Here is a 26,252-nt window from a genome sequence, read left to right on the forward strand (position 1 = left end):
CAATGCAATGAGAGCAACTTCACTCAAAACTAAAACTAACCCTATAGACAGGTGAACTTTTGATCTATTATTATCCAAAGTCCATTAATTTCTGATTATAGTTTGACCCATGTAACATTTAAGGACTTAACTTAAGCTGTGTGGCTGAAGTAAAATAATGTGTCAATCACATGGTGCCACAAAATAATGACTAGTTCATTTTATACAGTGCAATTTTCTTATTAGTCTTGTGAGCAAGGAATCAGACACGAGGGAGGATTCATGAATATATTTTCAGAATCTAGATGTGGGTTACAAGATGTCAAGCAATATGACAGACTGTTGACATGCAGTTAATTTGCTGACGGAAATTGGAAATAGGTCAGCGCATTTACTCTGTGGACACTGAGTTTTGCAGACAATGCAAAGTGGCATTTGTGAGAGTACGAAGATGCTGCAGAGCAGCGGACGTCCGTTTATTTCAAAGAACACGCAGACAGACTCGAAGCAGAAACGTACAGCAAGCGAATCATCAAGTGGCAGGAGGCCGTAGCAAAGTTCCTTCCAAATTCCTCCAATCCTTGCGAACCATCGAACTTTTGTCCACATAAATTCTGGCAGGCTACATGGGTTAGCATTTCAGGTAGGAAATAATGTCCTTCTCTGATACAGTGCTTTGAATGCAGGACTTCAAGGTTAGCCTTCACCGTATGGCACATGTACTGACTATTAGAAGCAATTCCTTACATCTTTACATATACTGGATATGCTGTTCTGCTGAAGTTGCGTTCATGAATTCCGCTGCAAGTTAACCATAAACCCCAGAACGATATTCAACAAGGAATAGTAAGTTCTCGACCAAAACACTGCAGTCTTTAAATCTTCACAGGTTCCTCTCCGGGTGCTAATGCATGCACGTATCACCCCGGAATTAAATATCACAGATTCCCCGCCTATTCCGCTTTGCAAAAATGAAACACCATAGGTTTTTAGAAAGCAATTCAATTCACCACTTTCAGGCAGCCGGTCTTAATAAGGCTCTGTTTCCACAGCTACGGCAAACAAATCCGAAAGCAACGACGTTTCAAAACCATATTTGGACTTTATTATATCGGTTTTTGCCTTTTGAGAGATAACCTATAAGAGTGAGATGAACTTATGTTCCACCATATGTGTTTGTTATTTTTTTTTCTGCCCCCCACCATTAAATCTGGGTTGGGAGCACAAGCCTGCAGTAACTCATGTTTTATTTATAGAGAGGACGTGTCGGCTCTGCTCGTCTTCAGCTCAGGCTTTTTGATCTTCTTTCATTAGAGGATGTTCAATATTTATCACTGCTGTTTCCCATTATTCTGCCCACGGACAGGTTCAACTCTTTTACCACTTCAGAGCCGGGCAGCCGTCGTGTCTTTCGTAGAATTTATAAAGAAAATGATACCATTATCCCTCTAAGAGGCTCCCGCGTTATTGCATGTTTTTTCGGCCAATTCTTTTAAATCAAACTGACATTTTATGAACTGTTAGGGCTTCCTCTGCAAACATCAGGGGCATACGATTTATTTTTAATTGGTTTAGTTTTACATTCCGTATTCGGTTTGCCCTTATATTTTTGCGTTTAATTTACGGAAGAGGATTAGGTCCACTTAAAAAAAGAAAAAAACTCAGAATTCTCAGAATCATCAGAGCAATTTAGTCTTAAAACTCTCGGAATTCTGGGAGGAAAAAAAGAAAAAAAAAAGTTAAATCTTCTAATTAAAGTCATAACTCTGCGGTAAAGTTATCGGCACATGCAACATGTTCTATAATTATTTGCATATTATTTATATATTTTATTGAAAGTCACTTAATTTCTCTTTGGGATCAAGAAAGTTCTTCTGAGTTTGAATAGATGTGCACAAAAGGCTGGAAAACAAATGGATATTCTCAAATGTGCCCATTTCCAGCCTCGTTTCTCAAAGCTCCAGTTGTTTGAAATGTTCCATTTATTGCCTCTGCCTGCAAATACGCGCAATGCAGCAACATGCACATTCGCCCACAAAAAACTTCAACTCAACAAAGTGCAGAGCCAGTGACTTGCGAGTCATAATTGCCCCATTAATGACTTCAGTTGTGCGATTGTCCTCTGTACGCCATAAAAAGCCTGGAACATCCAATCATGTTTGGAATAAGTCCAGTTTCCTTCCACTCGAGCACTTTGGATTGTTTTGTCCTGGTTGACCGAGAACACACACCCGCATAAAATCAGCAGTGGACGACAAGAATGGATGGATGAACGGCTACGCGAATGGATAAATAGATTAACAGATGGATGGATGAACAAACAAATGGTTGGATTGATTAACAAATGGATAGATGGAGGGATCGACAACCAATGGATGGATGGATGGATAATCAAGCTTAGGCTTGGATTGTTTGATAAATGGGGTGAATGATGAATGTTTAGAGGGATTTTTGATGCATAAGTTTTATTCCCTTGATAAAACTTTGAATAAAGTCTGGAAATACAAACACTTAGTATTTTCTGTTTCCTAATTTTGAAGGAACACTACTGTCAGACGTTAATAGATGTGAATTTCTTAAAATGTGTGTTTTCTTTTCCCCTGAGATGAATACAGTCACTCAAATTACAGGTTGTAGTTTTGTCGTTTTCGATTTCCTTTAGTGTACCGTCACGCTGTTGAAAAAACAAAAACTATTTGAAGCGTTTTCACTCCTTTTTTTATTTTTATCATGTTGAGGCTGCTGCGTTCTATCAAAAGAAAGTTGACATTCGGGTACAATATTCAGGTTCTGCTTGGGCTGCTCTCACCTTTTCCTTTGTTCTGGTGTTTTGCTCTAAGGTCACCTCTCGTTGGTCCGAGCTGTTGCTGGTCAGATAGCCGTGTAAGCAATCAGACCCAGCTGGCAGCCTGACAGCCTGGCCCCCATCAGAGGTCAGGCCTGGCAGCGTGTCACCGAGGGTCCGATGTAGAATAACAGCACCGTGGGAGTGGGTGGGGGGTGCAGGGGTTGTAGATTTAGCCGTACTTTCACAGCTTGGAAAGCGGGGGGGTTTGGTGTTGCAGTTGACCAAAGTGGAACTTTTGAATCTCTCTGAAGTGGCAAAGTGCAAAAAATTGCGTGCAAAGTGTAATGGAAGAGCTTTACCAGAGATTCGCCTTACAGTGGCGACATTTTTAGATCCGTGTTCTCGGCGCGTCTAATCTGGGGTGGTTTTCAGAAGTGGCCATTCTTAGCCTGGATTAAATTATTGTGCTCAGCAATTTTGTTATTAAAGCGAAGGAGTGGGGAGGGGTGGCGTTGGGTGTCCTTGAAGTTACAGTGAAGTACCAGTGAGAAGATGATGAAAGGAGTAGCCTGATTGAATCAGACTGGTCGGATCGCGCAGTTCTAAAAAAACACACAAAAAAAAAAACATGCTGAGTTGTAGCGAGCTGTTTGACAAAATCTCTTGATCTAAAAGAGAAATTTAGTGGAAAAAGCAATTAAATTAGCTGTTTTCAAACACAAAACAAACCCTAACGTGCTTCTTTTCACTCCATCTTAAAAAAAAAAAAGACAAAATACCTTGACTGTGTAACATTTTGTACCTGCCAGCCACTGCAGTAGGACAAATTAGATTTGTCAGGAGTAAAGAGACTGAACAATTGGGAATTTAATTATTGAACAAGGGCGAAACATTTTTATTTAGACAGCAGCAAAGACATTGAATTTTTTATCAAATGGCGTTGACCTAAGGTCGATCTTGAAACATGGCCTCAAATATCATCAAACCAAACGAGAGAAATGTGCATAGAGTTCATAAAAATAAATTCTATGTACACATAAGCAATTAAAACAACATGGAACAACATTTAGAATTTCAAATTTATGAAAATTAGAAAACCCAGAAATCATGTTTATGTAAGTATTCACACCCTTTGCTTATTCCTTTGTTGATCCACCTTTTGGAAGCGAGTAAAAAAAAACCCCAGCAGATTCTTATTTAAAACAATTAAAAAGCGTCTGATGTGGTTGTCTATAGGGCAGTTTGGGGTAAACCTGAAGATCTAAAAAGTGGTGCAACAAATTATTAAAACTAAATTTCCAATCTAAAAGTAGGATGTGGGTAAAAGTGGGTGTGGAGTTCAGTTGTTTGGTTACGGTGATTTTTTTTTAAAATACTTTTTTTGCATTATAATTGCATTATAGCTGCCTCTGTCTTGTATTGATCACATTAACTGAATCTATTGACAAAACAGTTGCAACAGTTTATTTGTTTGTGGCAAGACACATTTCTCACTGTCCAGGGAAAACGGATGAAAAATGTAGCGATTTGGCTAATTCTGGCGCATTCTCAAAACTGTTAATTAGTGTGTGGACTCTCCCTGCCAAATACATTGATAAATTTCAAATCGAGAGTCTAAGAAGTACTGAAACAGTCCATTGTAAGAAATCTAGCTAACTGAGCAAAGCTGCTCTTAAGTAGACAGGCTCAGCTTGTCTGGGTCTGAGTCCAGTGTGGATTTAAGTGACCAGATGTTCTCTGATACTGATGGATGAGTGCTAAGAGGCTAAAGCACCGTTTGTCCAGACTCCCAATGTGTTGTTTCTATTAAATCAAACAAAAAATATATATATTCAGTTCCTCTGCAAAGAATTCTGGGAATGAACAATGAGTACTGGCAGGTTTGGCAGAACTGTCTTTCATGATATTTATTCTTTGCAACACTTTCTTCCTATTGCCAGAAGTTTAAATTTATCAGATGACAGAAAAAGCTTTTTTCCCCCTTCTGTTATCCACTTTTTATTGTTTGGATGGACTGCAATCTGCTTTGTTGGAGTGGCAGCATCCTCACAGATTGAAACATAACTGGTTAAAGCAACTGCGAGCGCGTTCAAATCCTCTCCAGAGTCATTAAACAACAGACCCCAGTCATGCAGCTCAAAGCTGGCCCTCATCACTCCCACTGCTTCTTCCTTCCAAACTCTGATTTAGCTCAGACTTTGAACTTGGCATCAGCACCATGACACTACGGTCTGAGAATCCAAGAGGCGTTTGCGCCAGGGATATTCCCGTAACACAGGTCCAACACGTTGTCGCTTCTAGTTGGTGTTGTAACGTCGTAGCGCTCCAAACTGGGGAGGAAGATGGCAACGTCACGTCTGTTAAAATCCCCCACTAAAAATACCAGCTGTTCTCCCGTATGGCAGAAATCTGTTTTATCGGTCAGCAGTATATTCCGGTCCTGGAACATAAACCGGAATTATGGTGATCTGACGGCAGGTAGTGAGATGTTATTATGACTTCATCATTCTTGTTGACAGCCGTACACAGTTCCTGCCTCTCCAAGCCAATATTATTATTATTATTTTCTGTTAGATAGGGACAGATGTAAGATCAAGACAACCTGATGTGCACATATTAGTGTTTATAGCCAGAGCTAATTAGCAACACCTGCCACTTGAAGAAACTTCAGCAGTTGGTTTAAGTGAAAAGATCAACAGTAAATGTAATAAAGTGATCAAAAGGAGTTATGAAACATTTAAATCTGCTGAATTAAAACAAGTACAATATTTATAGATTAGTACGGAGGAGGCGTGCTTTGGGAGTGGGCAATATGAACTTAGAATTTGATCGCAATATTTTGTGGTACTACTGTGATGACAATGATAATAAAAAAATGCTATTTATTGCTTTGTTTTTAGGTAACTCTACCGCTGTGACTGCATGGCGCCAAAAAACACAAATACTTCTTTAGAACGTCCCAGTCCGAGACGTCATAATCTTAAATAATGGTAATTCGGAGAGAAAATGAATCTCCTAGAATTAGAAAGACGAACGATTTCTTAAATTACACACACAGATGTAACAATCGCCAAATATCGAAAGGTTTTGATTTTATGGTGGAAAAATGTCCGAGTAGATTTAAAAACCGTTTTGTACATTCTTTGCGAGTGAAACCGAACACGGCGTTCTGATTTTGAAGAGAAGCACAAGCCTCGCCAAAGCACTTGCGTCTCCTTCATCCCACCTCTTTCAACTGTCGAAATCGAGTGGTTGCCGCACAAAGGGAGGCTAGACGGAGAAATAGATCCAAAACCCAGCAGTGGATCTCTGATGTTTTGAAAGACTTCTCTCGGATGTTCTTGCAGTAAAGTCCCCCCCGCTTTGAGGCTGAGCAGATTTGGTGATGGCCCCCAGAGATTCAGCTATGCACGACGCTGGAACATTTTTATTCTTTATTTTTTTCCCCTCCTTCAAAAATACTGAATATCAGTGAGTTTTTTAGAGCTCTGATTTGGTCCTGAAAAAAAAAGGAAAAAATGGATGACAGTACTGACTAAATCACTTGCTGCAGTGATGGAAGAAAATAAAAAAAGAGGGGTCTTAGTTGAAGATTACCTGAAAATATGAAGATAGTTCCGCTTTCAACTTTATTAGTTAACGAATATCAAAAATGAAGCTGAATTGCTTTAATCGGTGACGCCTTTTGTGTGAGATGACCTCGAAACAAACCTTGCTTTTGTGTGCGGAACGGGTTTGGTCAGAGTCATCATGGGTTATCAGCGCATATCACTTTGCCTCCGGCGTCAGCAGATGGGTGAAGGAGATGGGACGCGGCGTGAAGGTTTGTCTTTACCTCACGTGAGGTGACTGACAATAACCGCATTTTGGTGCTTTTGACTCCAGTTGTTTTGCGATCATTTCAAATTTCGTCTGGATAAATATCGTACAATTTGAACCATGTGAAAAATCTTGTGGTTTCTGTTAGTATTCATTAACATTTTCATTAAGCTGTCCAAAAATGTAGCAGGTTGTATCCTTAGCTCTAATTACACTTGTATTAAGGCTACTTATACACTATTATTTCATAAACATTTGAAATGCTGAACTCATTTCAACCATTTTTGTGCATTTCATTACAAAACCACACTGCAAAAATACAAAATGTCAGCTTTTCTTTTAATTTATTTTGTAGAATAAACATCTATTTACCCTTGAAATAAAGTAAGTTTTCAGCAAAAACTAGGAGCTTATTTCAAGTAAAAAAAAAAAAAAAAAATCAATATTGATGAAAAAGTAGAGGTCCCACTGGGACATTATTTCACTTGCAATGTGGGAATTATGCAAAGAAATACAAAAGAAACTCTCACTTTGCTTACAGTGGTCTCAAATAAGATTTCCCTGACTAAATCCAGTCAGACGAAGCCCATTCCTGCAGTTTCATGGCCACACCGGAGCACAAAAGCCTTCCCTCTTCGGCTCGGCGAGACAAAAAAGGGTCACTTGGAATCTAATGAAATAGCAATTTGAAAATGACAAATTGAGTCTTGATCCCGAATAATACAATTTGTGCACAAGAAGGCTACAACAGCCGAATGTCTACAGATGAATATGTCGTTTTTTTCTTGTAACCCAGGAGACGCGACAACACCTCTGAGTTGTAGAAAGTCTAGAGGCATTTTCATTTTTTTTTTTTTACAAACTACCTGGTTTTATTCCATGTTCAGTAGGAAAAGCAGTGATTAAACCGAGAACCTGATGAATTGATTCCATTGTAACACTTGCTATTCATTTAGTTAATGCAAGAGAGACAATAATGTAGATCTATAGTGTCAAGAGCATAACCTTTAGATATGTCATGCTGACACAGATATGCATTATATCATATTTTGTGTGCATGGATATTCATCTGTACTGTAAAAAACACTTTTCTTTTGTTTTTTACTGATTCTACAGTTATGACCAGAGTGACTTATGATCTGTAAATAGCATAAACTGGCTGGTCTTTACAGGTTTATGACTATAATGCTTTGTATATTAAGCTTTTATGATGTAATCAGGGGCACATTTCAGATCTTAAGTGCAGGCCATTACAGTGAATTATTAATGCTGTCCTATTTGAGACAGTATGTTATGCACACTACAAATGCAAATCGTTAAAGAGAGGTATTTTGTACGCGACTATGCTGCACTCAGTTGCTGTGCATATCGAAAACAACTTCTTTTGAGTCATGGATGCCTTGAAATTGGCCTCTGTCTCTTTAAGAACCTCCTACTCTTTCCGACATGCCGCCATCAGCATGTCATCATGATCTTTCTCCATGCTGTCCTTTGATGCTGCATACCAGCAATCTTAGGAGCAGCATGGTTTGTACGATAAGCAGAGTTCCTCCACATGTTTGCCAATTGTTGCTGCCACTAGTCTAGTGGAGCAACACTGCAAAAAAGGACATTTTGCCTAATACCTATACTATTTTGAAAAATTCTGAATATTTTCTTTAACTTTTATATTGGTGGCTCTTGAAGCAAAATTCTCTATCATCAATATGGCACAAATTGCTAAGAAAATCAAAGTGTATGTTTAGGATGAGTCTATGTTTAACATCTAATATAGCTTTGAGTAAAAATGTAATTGCAAGCTCTTAAAGAAGTTGATGTGAAAAAACCTCAACGCCCCCAAAAAATCCAAAATCATTTGTATGCAGACAGATGCAGCGCGTATCGACTGCAGATCTATTATGCAACATCGGGGGGAAAAAAATTAAAATATAAGAAGGCTGTCTAGTTACACGCCCTGAATAATATGAGTCACAGCAAACGTCAATGTTCGAGTTCAGTTCGCATGTCAAACATGCAAAGAAAAAAAAAAGAAAAAAACATGAAATATTGGCAAGTGTTGATGATTAGGGTGTCAGGAAAATTGGCAAGCTAAGTACATAAGAGCTTCACTGAAACGTAGAGGCAGAAAAAAAACAAAAATAAAAAGGTTGTAAATCATATTCTTGCAGACAAACCTGTGAAGGGAGACCTGACATGTTGTTCCGCGTGGCCCTTACCCAACAAAACACGAGGTGGGGGGCGGGGGGAGGAGAAACATGTCGTACCGATTGTGACGCCTTGTTGTCTCTTTCAGGTGGACTCAGCTGTACGGCGCCAAGCCGTAAATGAAATGTCAAGGTCGCACGTCACAAGCTCAGACGCTTGATGTTCTGCTCAGGGACACTTTTGCTGTATAAATCTTTTTGGAAACACTTTCTTGAGTCTGCTCCAGCATACATTAAGGGGGGGTGACATCCTCGGCGCTCGCATTAGTCCCCACAGTTTCCAATCAATCTGACTTTGAAACTGGAGGAAGGAGTCCGGGGAGAGTAATCAAATTCCCCACAGAAAGAGCCGCAGATGGCGCTGGCTTCCTATGAGCCGGTGCTGCTAACCGCTGCTCCACCCTCTGTGGTTGAAAAAAAAAGAAAAAAAAAGTCAAACTATTCTGGTTGGAACACCTGAGGACTCCATCTAACCTTTTATTTTTTTTAAAGAGATCAGAACAGATACATGCTTAGACGCTCCTTTGTAAATTTGGAGAACTCCCCCCCTTTTCCAAACAAACGACTCCCTATACATCCTGAAGCACTTTAAAAAATAGTTGATGTGCCGAACCTCTACCTCCACAATTAGTTTTGCTTGATGTGGCTCCCCCTGTGGTATTGATCCAGACTCTGTGAAGGATAAGGGGCCAGTAGATGAATAGCTTTGTCCCGCTTGCTCCATCAAATCCCTTTAACCCCGTTTGGCAAAATTACCCAGCGCTTTTGAGCAATTAAATTACAATTTGTCCAGACACACAATTTCCATCCAGTGTTTGCTTGCTGCAATGACTTGCAAAAATATGTCTGTGGCCTTTTAGGTTACAATCACAAACCTAGAAGTATTTATTTTGTGTTTTAGGAGCTTGACCAACGTAAAGTAGTGAAAAGTTGTAACTTACAGGCACAAATTGTAGTCTTGCTGGTAAGAAGCCAAAATAAACTACAGTTTATTTGTAGATTATTTACTGTTGGTGTAGAAAGAATGACAAAGACCAAAGTTTGTGGTTTGTTGCATGTCAAAATCTAAAGTTAAAGGGCTGTGAATACTTCTTGTCGAGGTGATCTGTGCAAAATTTCAAACCTGCTCTGAAATTATAATTCTGTGCTCTTTAGCAAATTTGTTCTCAGCATCCCTTTTTTAACATTTATGCATTTTTTAGAATCCCGAGAAGGATGAGAAATGCACTTTGGTTTCTCTCCCCTAGCAATATCGCTTCCAGTTTATTTGATTCAATATATTATTCATCGTTTTCCCATTGTCTTGTCACAACATGAGGCACTATAACAGCAAACTTTGTGGGCTGAACCTTCCCCCACTTCTTTCTTTTTATCTTTTCACCCAACATCAGCAGCACTTTGATTAATTTAGCGAGAGCACTTGATGTATTTAGGACAATTGGATGACATTTCTGAGCTACATATTGTCCAGGAAAAACGTTCTCTTAAGAGTCTGTTTTAACTCATGAAATGTGTGAGACTATAAAAACTGATATAAGATGAATTTTGCCTGGACCAGTCAGAAAATAATTAAATCCTTTGAATTTAACATTTACGTCAGGCAATGGTTCTCATCTGAATGACATTTAGGACACCGATGTGGTAAGTAATGACTGGATTGCTAAAAATGCCCATTATTGGACACAATGAAAGTCTTGATAACCAAAGAGGATTCAGATTTTTCCATCTACCTTGAAATTAATGTTCACAAGGAAACATCACGGCAACACTGTGCGAATTTACTGGTTTAGCGAAAGTTGAGAGAGCAAGGCTGATATAGACGGATCAGGAAGTTTGTCTCCATCCGGCAAAACTTAAGATTAGTTGAGAAAAAGGAGCACATAAAGGGGATTCAGCTTCAGAAGGCAAGGAACTTATTCAAAGTGAAACTCCTCCGATGGTATATCGCGGGAACAAAAAGCCAGAATGAGGAAAATTGGATAATGCGGGCATTAGTAGGAATCAGGTAGGATAATGAACAGAGCATATGTGTTGCCAAATTGAAGTGGACAGAAATTGAGATTACTCTCACCGCGTGGACGGTATGCGACTGGATCTGAAATGTCGAAATGACATGTTTTACTGCACAAACAGTAATTGCACAGAGCTAAGCGAGCGCAAAGACGGGCTCAAAGATATGGAGAATGGAGATTGAAATAGGCAATGCTTTCCATGGTGATGGAAAGCATGCAAAAGAGGGATAATTAGGATACTTAGCATGGAGACGGTTAAAAAGAAGGATATGAAGAATAAGTCGGCAAAACAGGCTTCTGCAAAGTTCATGAGGATGATTTGAAATGATGAAGATAGATGAAAAAAGAAACAAATGTGAAAATGTACTTGTAAGGGAGATTGAGGTGTTTGAGTGGGGGTAGAAGGAAATTTAAACACTGTATGAGGTTGTATAAGATAAGGAATTAAGTCTGGAAACAAACTTCAACTGTAAGACGCTAATATTAATATCTGTACTTATCTAGAATGCCTAGAAAATTCTGTAGCAGTGATTCATTAGACATTTAGTTGTCAGAATACTTTATAACATGCCCAAAATATCCACCATGGCCTAATTTAGCCATCATGCTGGAGAGTTAGTCTACGTTTCGTCTTCGGTTTAAATGTAAGTCAGATTCCCCAAAGTTGGATGGGTTCCAAACGTCAAATCTTTTGGTAACCCATGACAACATTTAGGTCATGTTATCACCTTTACAACTTTACAATTTACCAGTTTTCATACTGTTCATAGGACAAATCCTGGCCGGTTAAGTGAACTCATCAAAAGAGCCCAGTTGTTGACAGAAGCTTGCTGTGGTCGACGCCACAAGACCCAAAACAATTTCACAAAGTGTCTTTTTTTTTTTTCTTTTCTTCTTTTTTTCCCAACCAAATCAGAAACCATTCACAGATTACTGCCTCAGTTTGTAACTTTGCAATACTGGTAAGTGGACAAGAAATACTGTGTTTTTTTACAGACTCCCATTAAAGCATCACAACCCGTGACATCGAAGCTGAGCCTGCTCAGCCAAGTGGATGCAGTCGAAAGTTCGGCGCTCAGCAGTTTGTTTTTTGTTGCGTTTTTTTGCGCGCGGCAAAGGTTAATGACTGTATTTAGCAGAGCAAAAGAAACTGTGTTTGCAGTATTAAGCCGTTTCTCTGATTCAGCTCCTTTACTGGGTACAGTGAGACCGCAGCTCCCGATTGTGCCGTTGCATGATTTAATTACGATTATGCTGGAAATAAATCTGTAACCGTCATAATTTGTACACAAAAAAAAAACAAAAAATAAAAACTTTTGATTATACTCACGAGAAGATGTCTTAATATTGGTGCAACTGTCACCATTGTAATAACCACGGCAGATGATGAAAATAAAAATAAGGAAAATAACAACAAGCTGATTGGCATTCAGGGAGGCTCCTCATTTTAGTCATGACAAGAGTGTTGCAAACAAGTGGGAGAAGCACCGCAACCAGAAGGAAAGTGGCTTTTCTTTTTTTCTTCTTCTTTTTGTTTTGTGTGTGTTGTTGGGTTGTTGTTCTCATTGCTGTGCACACGCCTCAGCTAGGCTGTCGGGTTGCATTTGCGTCAGGTCAGGTTGACAGCCTAAGACAAATAAGAACAGTCAAGCTGACAATGAGGGTGGAGGGCCTTCGGAGCGGTGCCTGTGGTGTGAACTCGGCATATGTTATGCTTTTCTTCATAGCCGCTACTTTTACTACATGCCGTTTACTCTAAAGTCAAGTGGCGCTTCCTGCTCTATAATCAGAACCCCGAGGTCACAATTAACCGAATTCAACCGTTGCAGTTATTTGGGACCCACAAGAACGATACTTAAGTCCTTCTGAAGAGCTTAATCTTACTATTAAGGCTAAGAAAGAAAAAAAAAAGATTAAAGTTAAAAGGCTGCAGCTTTCACCTGCCAGTTGGTTAATTTTAACCTTTTTGATGAAAATGAAGAAGAGCCGCCAGTGTTTATGTAGGTCCAGATAAGAGTTGAGCTACAGACTTTATAGCTCAAAAGTTCTTGATTCTTGAGCGTTAGAGCACTGCTGACACTCGTGTTTGAGGAGGAACATGTGAAGAATAGAATATGAAAAAAAACAACAACAAAGACTCAAGGGTTGGTTGAGGTTTGAACTGTGTGTTTTTGCTGAATAAGAAAAAAAAATATGCTGCCGCCAATCAATAACTGAGAAAGGAAAGCACTTGGCTGAAGAAACACTTTTTTTTCGTAAAAAAAAAAAAAAAAATACAGCACTTCACACTCATGTAGATGGAATACAATGAATGCATCACATGCTGACAAAACGCTGAATAAAGAACCACGTGTGACACTGCTCTATACAACAGGCTTAGGACCTCTGCGTACGACGACCTCAAAATAAACGGTTGTTATGGAGACTCGGTGACCCGATGATGTCAGTCTTTGTTGTAGTTCTCCTATGGTGAACATTTAATTTACCTCTAAGACATTAACCGAATTCAAGACTACTAAAAACAGCCACCTGGGCTACTTTGAAGACAGGTTCTCAGTTGTATGTCTTTTAGTCTTCAAGGTCAGTGAACATCAGCACACTATACATGTCAGTGAGTCTCTCTCTAATGTATTTTTACGATCATTTTTGGAGGTGAACCTTCTGCAGGCTATCATGAAATGACTCAAAAATCTGCGCGACGTCCAATCACATTGATGGAGCTCAATATACCTGGAATCATAAAACGGTGCAAGCAGGCGTCGGATGTTTTACTGCAGTTCTGCAGAAAAGGTCAATAATTTTGCATGTATGGTACCTTTGTAGAACCTAAACCTAGATGAATTTCATTTATGTTGACATATACGTACATAACAACCAAATATTAGTGACTGAATGTATTGGTGATGCTACTGTTTTAGCATGTTTTATTGCTCACAGCCCATTATAACATGACTAATTGTTTATTGCGAAGAAGGTAACTGTGACCTTGTTACTCAGGACGCTGTAAATTGTCACTGCTATCCTTATTTATCCAAAGTCTGATCGGCCAGGATGGAGGTTATTGACATTTCTGAGCAGAGTCTTTCAAATATCAGAGCTTGGGATGTTACCAAGTGTCTGGTTGCTGATTTGTTGCAGATAAATAAGAAAAAAATAAATAAAAATGCTTGGATTAGTCTGAAAACTCATTATCCATTTCATTCTGTAAATATCAAATTGAACAAACCTATTCTAGATGAAATTATTGTATTTCACTAGGTACAATCAGGAATATCTAAACATAAATAATTTCAATTCTGCATTTGGGATGCAGCATTCTAAAACGTGCCTCCATTTTATAAAGTATGCTGCTGGTTGTATATTTTGCTAATATTAATGTACTTGTTTCCTATAGTTCCTATATAAAGATGCTAAAGGCTATGCAATTTTTAGTTTTTTTAAGTGACTATAGTTTGATTTATGTGATTCAATAACAGCCTAAAATTAGACGCCATCTGAGAGGGATAATTTCACATAAAAAAAAAGAAAATGCTTGTATGCTGTAAAAAATGTGCTTATGGCCATAAAGTAAATACAGCGTTGCTTTTATTGCACTATTTAGAGCTGGTGAGGCAGCTTCGATTAATGACTGTGCACTCTGGAAAATATACAGCACTCTGTGTTTTTTGTTCCCTCTCCCTCCGACAACACCGTGGGGAGAAGCGTGGGACACTACGTTACAGCTACGCAAATACCAGTTTTTAAGGAAAGGGAAAGGTTTCCGGCGCCGTCCTGGTGCTGACAGGATGCGAAACACAGTAACCCCAACGAGTGACCTCAAGCTGTGATCCGAACAGCGAGCAGTCAGAACCAGCCCTGGAGATACGGGAAAGCAGAATCATGACCAAGACGGCGTGTGGCGCGCGCACGTGGCCGGAGCCGAGAAGATCGCCTGGCAGCGAAGCGTCGTCACAGGAAGACCTTATGTGACGGTTCCACACCTTTTCCTTCGCGAGACGAAACGTGGCGCGATCCGTCAGAGGAAAACGATATTATTAGAGCTACTGCTGACCTGCTTCGCTTCGGGGAATAGTCCAGGCATAAAAATAGGAGTGTTGGTCAAACATGTTGCTTGGCATGAAAATTTCACGGCATCAAACAGAGGCCAGTCTCTGCTTAGATATATATATGTATATATATTTTAAACCCATTCATATTTTAACTTGCCTCAAGCGGAGCAAAGCCTTAAAAAGGAAACCAGTTCTGTTTGTGCTGATGCTATGAATTTGTTAATTAATGCAGTAGGTATTAAATATAGGCCATACATGCATTTTATAGAGCACATACATTAAAGCCAAGAAATATGGGAACAATGCTATTTTCATGGGAACTATTACTTTCTGCATTAGGTATTCATGGTGTTGGCGCAAGGGGAAGAATATCACTAAGACAACCGGATTCCATACTAGAAAAACTTGCTTCTTTTTTTTTTTTTTTTTTTTTTTTTTACAGAACTCTCACTTTAATTTTGGAGGATTAATTAAGCACTCCAAGAAAAAAAGTCAAAAATCTTAGCTGAAAATCCAAACTCTGAGAATGATTTTCCATGTATTGATTTGTATCACATCTATATTCTTCGGTTAAGCATTTGAAATGGTTTTCAAACCAGTGAGCATGTCATTTCGTTTTATGTTAATCACATATATTCAATAAATTAGAATATGCGTTCTAATGTTCTTGTCTGATTAAAGTTATTTTCTCTAAATAACATTTAACCAGGTATTTAAAAATGTTTTTCATAAGCCCACATTTCTTTATAAAAAATTCAATATTTTGTCTGTTTTGTTACAATCTCAAATGTCATATCTCATAAGCTGTCTGGAAAAGAATCAACATAATTAACCAAAGACTTGATCAGTCTCATTTATCAGTGAACTGAGTCACTAAACTAAGTAAACTTTTAATATTATAATCCAATGTCTTAAAAAAGATCTGTGGCAAACTTGAAAAGTTTCTTTTTTTTTTCTAGAGTTTGCTGCTGTGAAATTTTAGAGATTGCTCAAAGGTAGAAAAAAAAATTTGACTCCGGACCACAACACTGTTTTTTGCGCAAGATGAAAAGAAAAGAATATTTGAGATCTACAACTCAGATCCAGCAGGTTGCGGCTGGTACACTGAATGTTACGGTTCATGACAGTACAATTAGGACAACGGCGAGCCAGTGTGGTTTGTTTGTCTCATCTTTCTAAAAGGAACATGACAGCTAAGTCCAAATAAACAGCAAACGCCAGGAACTATATCCAGTGAGCCATGAAGAAAGAGCGGAGGTGTTCGGCAAAACTAAACAGACCATATCAGGAACAATAACTGATTGTGAGGAAAAGAAAAAATAAAAGAGTTAAAGTCACACACGATACATCTGTGAAGGCAGTTCGAAAGACTGTATACTAGAATATGTGTTCACTTCTTACCATGACTCTTTTCTATAGTTCAATTTCTCCAGATTTAAGTTGCCACAAAAATAATATTTTCTGTCTGCAGTGAGTGAAGCCGCGAGCCGGGGTGGGAATCACCACGTAACGCTTTCTGACAGTCTTAAAACTGAATATCAAATGGAGCTCCACACGCTGCGTTCGTAGCCAAAGCAAACACGTTGGGTTTGTGTTTGTTAATCAATAATTCAGAACTAAATAAATCACTTCACTTATTTGCTTATATTTTTCACTTATTTTGCAAGCAACTTGGCATTCCGTGAAATTTCACAGACTCAACTGGGCTCCGGGTTTCAGGGGAAAAGCGTCAGGCAGCAACCAACCAACAGCCTCTGGGTGTCAAAATGACACCTCTGAAGCCAAAGCTGATAGTCAGGCTGGGAAACAAAGTTTGTTCCAAGAGAGTAAAACCATCTCTGAACCAACCGGGCTCCTTTTCTCTTCTCGTCCACCTAAACTTTAATGCAGCAAACCCCAAAAATCACAAAAATTACAAAAGACAACGTCACAAATTACATGAAAGACGAACCCCCTTCGACTCCGTCATAAAAGTGAGCGACTTCAATCAGCTGCGCGCTCTGAACACAGACGGAGTGACAGACGGCCGTGCCAATCATGCCTGCAGGTGACGCCATTTGTGGGAAGTAACAATAACAAATTAGCACCTGTCAGAGGTCGTCACAGGGCCACGGAGCTGGGTCAGCAGCTGCCGGCGATGTGATGAAAGTGGCTGCCAAGTTGAGAACAAAAAAAACAAAACAAAAAGAAACCCCGACTCTGAAAATAGACTGGGACTTAATTAGAGAAGCGTTGGAAGCAAATCACGTCTACGCCGAGTGGAAAGGAAACATTAATTCTTAAAATCTATTTGAGGTGAAATCTTACAACTGCAAACTACAAAACAGGATTATCTTTTCTATCTTTAATAAAAGAAGCTTACAGACGTACTGCTCGTTTAATCCAGAGGCTAGATTAAAGAAGTAAGCTAATTTACTCAGATAACAGCCCAGTTTTGGCATCATTTGACCTCCGCACAAAAGAAAACTCTGTGGAGAGCAGGATAAATCCTTGTCATCAACAGTTTCCACTTAAAGTCATAGAGATGCGTTTTGATGGAGAGCAGATGACATGACTTATCAGGGTCCTTGCTGAAGACGATGTTTATGGTGACTGATGTTCGCTGCCCACGCTTCGCCGGTCACTCAGAGCCTTCCGTCTAAATTCCCCCCTAAATCCCATTTTCATTGTGATCGGAGGTCATCAGCGGAACTGTCAGCATGCAATTTCTCACAGAAAAATTGCCATCTGCGCTCGCGGACAGACAAGCAAATGGAGTGAGTGCCATGTCAGTAAACGAGGCAAAGACGAGACGCGTAGCGATGAAAATGATCAAAACTAACACGTGTCTTCATAAGTTGTTAACCGCTTTGTATTCAAAACACAAACTCCACGAGTGTGTTTGGGTTCCGCACTTATGACCCATCAACATTGTGGATTTTTAAGTGGAAAGTTGTGGGGGGATTTTTTTAGCCACGAGAAAAGTGCAAACAAACATTCAAGGCGTTGTTTGTCGGAGTATTGACTGGTTTATAGTGTTGACAAATGAAGCCAGTTTGCCATGAAATAGTATTTACCTCGTCACAGATTCATTCTGGTCTTTTTCCATTTCATCACTGGTGGAAAAATAAAAAGTGAAGTGAAACTCTTGATTGCAGTTGTCATCACCAAGGGTGGCGAAACAAGTTATTAGGCTGGAATGTCATATTTACCCTGACAAACGAAAGCATCATTTATCACTTTTTTTTTATTTTTTATAACACTGGATGTATTTAGTGTGTTGTTCATAAAAAAAACTGCTTTAACACCAGCTGCTCTGCTGTGACTTTTACCATCTTTCTTCTAATTATTGGACACTTTTATACCACATATCAGAAGTATAACATGTCAAAAAGTGCGACAGCACCGTTTCTGGTGGACGACTGGCAACAGTCTCTAAGGTGGCCCAGAACGCCGCAGAGACGGCCAACAAAATGCAAAAGCCACAACACAACCGCAAAAATGGTTGATAGAAAGGGAGATGAGCTCAAATAACCATTCAGCCCAACCAAGAGATGTGGAAAAAAATGTCTGAGTAGATCACAACATGAAGGAGGTGCACCACTTTTCTATGCGAGGAACAGGACACTTAGCCTGCAGTTCGGAGACGGAGGTCAAAATTGAAGAATGTTACCGAAAATATATTTCAGGGTATGATGAGTATAATCAGAAATTGCAGCCTTAATACGGTACAACATGAAAACATGCATCACTCCTTGCCTTTTTATAAACATCCAGGCAGTTGGTGGTGTAACGATGTGGGGGATATTTTCTTGGCACATTTTGAGCCTCTCAGCTCCAAATGAGGAAGATTTAAACAGTTTTTTTTTTTTGCAAACCATCTCCATCTCTACGGGACCGCTGTGTACCCATCAATGAAATGAGGCAGAAAGTTTGATTAAAACATACAGCGGACCAAGGCATTCCTACCTAATCAAAGTTTTGCTATAAAAAAAAAGCACCCAAATAAGCTACACGTCTCTGTGATTCCAGAGGGGGCAGGGAGGGGAGTCTTACGATATGGTTTGTAACTCTTATCTACAAGATAGCGGGGAAAAGTGGTCAAACCGGGTAAGAAAAAACATGTTTTATCTCGGCAGAACAAAATACACATATACAAACTGAAGACACCATCTAGGAATCGAGCCAGACTCACATTCTCTGATAAAGTGAGCAGAGATATATTTTTAGCTGATACATCAGAGCACCTGATGATAAGGCGATGTTGTACAAAGCAAAGCTCCCATTCAGGGGAAGGAACAATAAACAAAGGCATCGCACTTACTTTGCCTTCTCCCCCTCCACCTCCTCTTTTGGTTCCATTTCAAGGCTTCCACTGAGGAAATATGCATACGGTATGCTAAGAATATGCACATAACTCCACTGCGATAACAGTGGAGCTTTTTTAAACCTTTGTGTTGAATTAACACAAAAAAAAAGAAGAAAAGTGCATTAGCTGGTATTCATTATGCAAGGCAATGACTCATAAGTAATGTGCAAAATTACTGGGACTTTGCAATCCGTTATTATGACTGACTTTCACCCCGGCTGAATAGGAGCGGAGTAAAATGAAGCGAATGAGAAATAAGATGAGACCGCAGGAATGTATTTAGCATCTGCTTGGAGAAACACAAAAACACAAACGCACCTTGAAGCCATCTTTCTTCGACTGTCTTATTTCTTTTTTTTTTTTCCTTTCGCAGCAGAAAACATGTCACATCATGTCTGTGCTGTTTTCAACTCTGCGTTCGCATTTGCTCGCTGTCAGTTATTAGCAGAATCACACTGCAGCTCCAACCTGCTGCAGGCAACATGAGTTATTTAAAGAAATCAGAGCCACACCAAGTCTCTAAATTAAGCAGAGGGGGGTGAACGAGGCCAAGACGGGGGAGGGAGGGAGGTTTAGGAGCAGGTGAGGGAAGGATGGTGCAGGGGGGAAGGACTGTGGCAAGGTGGAGAAAGATCAGAGAGGGGAGAATTATGGAAATCGGGAGATGCAGAAGAGTGGGTGACTTGCAAAGTGCTACTAAGGCATTTGAACGAGAAAGATGGAGCTTCTCTCATTTTGTTTCCAAGTAGAAAAGCTAGACACCTTCATATAAAAGAAATACAGTGCAGAGGTCTTGCAAAACACAAATAAAAAAAGACATGAATTTAGGCAAATTCCATATGTTTTGTATTTGTAGCAACAAGGGTTATGGAAAACAACTTTACATTTATTCTCTGTACACACAAAAAGGATAGATTGAAAACCAAAGCTGGTTTCCTGAGCTCATTAGGGTTGGACACCATGAGTTCCCATCATCATTTTGTGCTCTTATCATGTTCCGATTTCATATCTCATCGTCTGTAAACCATAACCACTGAAATTACAACAAAGAAAGGTTTGCAATATTTCACTTTATGTACAATGAATCTATTTAATAAATGAGTTTCACTATCTGAAATCTTTTCACATAAAGTTGCAGTACCTCATAGTGTCAATAGCTCTTTTTTGGACTTTAAAATTCTCCAGAGAAAAGTGGAAGATAAAACTAAACAATGACCTATATAAATGTTTCAGTAAAAAAAATAAATAATAATAATATTTTTTGGGTTGCCTTAATCATTACAAAGTCAATGCATATCAACTCAGAGTTTGCTGATGCAACTAGGTGACACAGAAACAAATACAGCATATCAACTTCAATTTGTACCAGCATCTCCACTGTACCTGCGAACTGTCTTCTGTGACCACCACTCTTAGAAAATGGTTCAACAGTAATTGGTCAAGACGTACTTTATCCATTGAATGTATAACCAAGTAGGATTAGTCAAAATTTAAGCTAATACTAGCATCATTTGAGCTGCAAGATTTAATAGGTTGAGTAGTTGAGGCTTTAAAAAAAAAAAAAAAACACCACCGCCTTATTATTGGTGCTATCGACGCTCCTTTCTCCTATAGTCTGTCGATACATGTTGAACATAAATGTTCATGTTTATGTAAATTCTGCCTTAGTCTATAGAAGTGTTAAGACTCTGCAACAGCAGAGACTAATTAGGCAGTCATTAGCATAACAAGGCAGTATAGTGCGATTAATTAGAAAGCTGCTCCAGCCTCGTGCTTGAGCAGCCAAGCAAAGGAGACGCTGTAAAAGCATGCAACATTCAGATTGTTTCACATTTTATGGTAGCTGTGTCTCTAGCAGGATTTCATGGCGTCGCTGAGGAGAGTCACGTTTAGTGCAACATTGACAAAAAGGAAATAAATTGTAAATCCTAGAAGTTGAATCTGCACTTCCACCCATGATGGCATTGATTACTTTAAGTGGGATCCATCCAGCCGTAGTTTATTCCCGCTTATCGTTGCAGGGAAACGGTGGGTGCCTATCACCACGGGAACCATTAAAGAATTAAAGGATTTTAAAAAAAGTAACCGTAAAGGGAACTGCAAAAAACTTAAACCTATTAGATGGAGAGCAATACTTTACAGTTATTCCACTTGCAGTAGTAGTTTAATTGAAGTCGGGAAACGCAAAGAAGGATTGATTAGACTACAAAAATAACAAGAAAGGGACAAAATTGTGGTAAGTTTCCAAGTAAAAAAAACAATAATTATGCATGGCGGTTCAACGGATTACTAAGAGGCAACTCAAGGTCTCAGGTTGAAACCTTTGAATGAGAAAATAAGGCTAAAAACATCCTGACTAAACCGGCGTTTAGCAAAGAGCAAAGGGAAAGTCTCAATCAAAACTGTTTCTTATTTGCAATTGCAGCTTTATGCCCAAATCGACTTTGGTTTGGGACTAAAGTGACATAATTATCTTTCCTACTGGGTTATCCCATGTGATGAGGTTGCCTCTCTAACACAGTCATTGTAGCACTTAATTAATCGAGACCCCAATTCATCCCAGGTTACTTTTGTATACAAAGGCCATTTTTTTCCTCTCTTGTGAATTAAAAGGGTCTTATAATACCCAACTATATTTTCAATCCAATTAAAACTACACAAAGCCTTGCTTTAACATAATTACCACATGCTAATGGCATCGTTTAAAGTCACATTTTATCAACCCGTCTCCAGATTGTTGAAAAAAAAATACCTAGGGAGTAATGAACCTTTTTTAAATCACCATTGCAAATTGATGTGGATGTACGCGAAATCTCAAGTTGTGAAAGTTTTCTTTTTGTATGAATACATCGACTGTAAGCATGAGTAACGTCAATAAGTCTCAACTCTCACATGAGGCAAACCAACTGAGAACATTAGGAACTGTTTTTGTTTTGTTTCTGGTATTTCCAATAAAATATCAGTTTAAAAATATCTCAAAGGCCTTGAAATGCAAAAACACTGACAAGTTTAAGTGCATTCCCATAATTTTACCATCACATCCATCAAAGCAGGAACCAGCTGTTGTACTCGGATGTAATACGGTTAGCTGCGTTGTCAATGATCCTTAACAAGAAAAATGGTATTCTATTTTTATTTTTATAGGCAGAGCATCAATTGTTACGGCTGACTAGGGCGTTCTGATTCTTTTCCATGGTTCTTCTCTTCACACTTCTCATGAGTTTGTCGTTTAGTGTACAGAGATCACACTGAAAAAAAAAACAACAACACGGCACTAAAAGGCTTGTAAAATTTCAGTGAACTGAGCCAACCGAGCGCTCCTTGCTGCAGAGACTAAAGTTTTAACGTATAATTCGCAGCGCGAGACAGAACACCGGCCGAGATGAGTCCCACAAATCATAATGGGATGCGACGAAAAGAGTGAATAAATTTCACCGTCCTGAAATGACACGTTGGGATCTGATCTCAGCGATATTCGAGTGCCGAAAGCAGAATGAAGCCGTGCGGTAATGGGCTGATTGAAATGCAAAGAAGACGAAGAAGCAAAACGTGCAGCACATTTCTTGGATACTGGCATTAAAAAAAAAAAAAAAAAAAGAGGAGCTCAGGGATTGGGAGAGGTAATTAAAATTTCTATCTTATCAAAGTTCAGCTTGGCGAAAATATGTACCGGAGTCAGTCACTCCATTATTACGACTTATAAGTATTTAAGACATTATAATTAAGATACTGTTATTATATTGAAAAATTAAACTGCCAACGCACCAAGCAGCATGCAGACTCTTCATTTTGTATTTTTTTTAATTTCAAAGTTATCTTTAACTGGATGACACCATCAGCTGAATTATGAATATCAAACATCTTTAGACAATCGCATCAGGAAAACAAACAAGAATTGTGAACAGGACAGCACGTCTGTTGGTTTTACAAAGTACGGAGCTAATTTAGTTGATGGAAGCCAACACTGGTGTCGCCCTTTTAATAGGGTATCTGCATTGCAAATATTTGCAGAGAGATCGCCCGTAAATGAGAGAATTCCTTCAGTTTTCATGAGGCGTCTGGGTCTTTTTTTTTATATTGATCGTCACAGTTTTCTTCTTAATTGATGTTCTCGAGTTATACGACATGCCACAAATACTTCCTTAAAAATACTGACTTCTCTTTTCCTTAAAGTAAAGCGACATCACGTTCAGCACATATTCAAGTATTTATGCAAATTTAGTAAAGGGTTATAAAATTAGTACTGCGTAATATTTGATAAGACTGGCCAGTAGGAAAAGCTGGACCGACCGTTTGAAGCAAAACAAGACCATCTGCACTAATCAAGCTCTTTTTTTTTATTACCAATTTTAAATTTACACACACTTTGGCTCAAACTTATTTATGCCTGGCAGAAGAACGTGATCATGCATCTTCGTTTCACCAATCAGTTTGGTTTCTGACAGGAAATGGTACCGTCATCTCTCAAAAAAATACTACTACAGCATCAAACCTGTATGTTCAGACTATTTACAAAAAAATAGGAGATGGTTAATATTATTTACCCCCTTCTCTGAAATTACTGGTCCTATAATTCCCTTTTTTTTATGTGGACATTTTATGTTTGCTAATGAGCTCAAAATCGTTGAAGCTGGAACGTCTCAGCCACATTTTAAGGCTTGGACAAAGCAGTAATGCAAACACATCTTGAGAAAATATTCTGCAATTTGAACCCAACACAGATTGTTGTTTAAATATTCCAGATACATAAACCTTCCAGAACTTAATTTGTGAGTAAATTAGGTAGAAAAGGACAGAATCCAATCCTTCCAGACACAATGTCTAAACTAGTTCTTTCTTTTTGTCATTTAACAAACTTAGTCCTCATGAACACATAGCTCTTCACCTGGCGGTATATGAGTAGGTATTCACGATCTCAATTATGAGATGACAATAATTCATTTGTGACCACCTGTTGATTAAGTAGAGCCCCGCAAATCAGGGTCTCAGGGGTTGCACCACTCTAAACAGTACTGACTATAATTACAGATGTGCCATGGCTGAATAAGAGCTGTGCAGTCTGAGCTCCTTCACCACATCGCATCGCATTTAGCTCACACTGCATAAATAAGCAACATTTCCAGCCATCTTGGACAATTTATTGACAGGATGAGTCTTCAGATCGACTTACTGTTGTCATAAAACACCTTCAGGATATATTAAAGGTTGTGGTTGCAACATGACAAAATGGAAACAAATGTAAAGTGTGTGAATATCCATACAGGAAGTTGCATGTGGTTCCATTTAGTGCAGATTTGTATCCATTCATATGACTTTGCCCTGCAGCTCAAGCTGCTGTGTTTTCACTCAGATCCCCTCTTTGTTTGTTCCAGTTTATCTCCAAAATATGAAAACTTTCATTATGCGTAATCATTTTTTTTAAGAGCCTAAAAGGGATTTCAAAATTACAGTACAACTCGCAAATGCGTGACATTTAAATTCGCAATTTGAAATGCTGCCAAAATCACACCTAGTTTGCAGACAAACAAATGCACTTCAGAGAAATTGTCGCACGGCGCTGAAATTGGAACTACAAAATGCCAACGCCTAAACAGTTTCACGGAATGAGGTTCTTTGTCTGCTTTTATTGCTGGGGTAAGATCGCCCAACCGTGCATCGCAAATGGGAGCGCTTCTTGTTTCCTGTTAATGAAACACTGTTACGAAACACGGCAAAGCCGAGCTGGAGGTGGCTCACAGAGGGAGCAAAAAGGAAAGCACCAAATTATTACAGAGAATTTCTGACAAGGATGACGGCTCAGTGAAATAGAACATTTCTATTGCTAAAGCTTTTTTTTTTTTTTTTTGGAGTTTGGAAGACTATTAACTATTTTTTCCAGATTTATCAATACTCTTGTGATACATCCTGGTAAAGGAGAATAATGAAGAACAAGCTCAGTGTTACTTAAGATCACTTTGTAATGGACAAACAGAAGCTACATCAACTCAGACATCACCAATTGAAACACAATTGGTAAAAAAATAATAAAATCAAAACATAAAATCTAAAACCACTCTCTAAATACACTTCATTGACAAGCTACTCCATCCGGAGTGTTAAATATTAGCAATTACAAATATAACCACAAGCAATACAAAATGTATTTAAAAATCTAAACGCCAGTGTGCTATTATAAGTAACATCAGTGTAACCTAAATTTAAAATAAAAACATGAAATAATCAGCATGTACATGGAAATAATCTTGCAAGACCAGAATAATCGATCACTGATCACTAGATCATCTTCTTACTCTCTTATGAATTGTGGTCTTTCTCCCCCATTTTTATTTCCAACATAAGAAAAGCAGAAAAGAATAAGGATTTTAGTCAAATAATAGAACAAAAGTATATGTTTTTTATGGTTTTTTTATGCTTTATAACCTCTACACTTGCCAGTCTCTTTATACAATAGGTATTATCTCATTTCCTGTGCACGTGATAACTTAGGTCCAAGTGTTTTTGGAAACACGACAGATTTAACCGGACAGAAAACGGCTCTTATTACAACCAATGCTCAACACTAATGCAACAATAAGAAGCCAGCAGACTTGACGCTCCCACAATTGACTGAAACGAATCAGTCGGTGCCATTCACACTCACTCCAGGTCATCTGCCTTTATTAGAAACGGTGACCTTTTCTTTTCTTTTTTTTTTTTTTTTTTCCATTTCAGACGTGAATTCTGCTCGTCTCACGCCGGGCCGTTAGTCAGCTCCAGAAAAGACGACACAAAAGACATAATCTCACCCATAACATACTTCAAAGCACATTATGTAAGGCGTTTAAGAGCCAGACACGAGGGCACATTATGATTCTGCCCACTTACAATCATCACAAATGATTCCACCCACTTAAAAAGCACCGAGCCTTCGCCTCTCGCCGAAACAGGTCGTCAGCCGGAAAATGCCAAACGCGCCGTGTGCCCTGGAGTATTTTACCTTCCGTATCTTAAGTCTCGTCGCCCATGGCTCGGCGTGATGACACGACCAGAAGCGTTAAAATCAATAAAAATCTC

Source organism: Poecilia reticulata, chromosome 2, assembly GCF_904066995.2.
Source record: "Poecilia reticulata chromosome 2, P_reticulata-male-v2, whole genome shotgun sequence".
Taxonomy (NCBI): domain Eukaryota; kingdom Metazoa; phylum Chordata; class Actinopteri; order Cyprinodontiformes; family Poeciliidae; genus Poecilia; species Poecilia reticulata.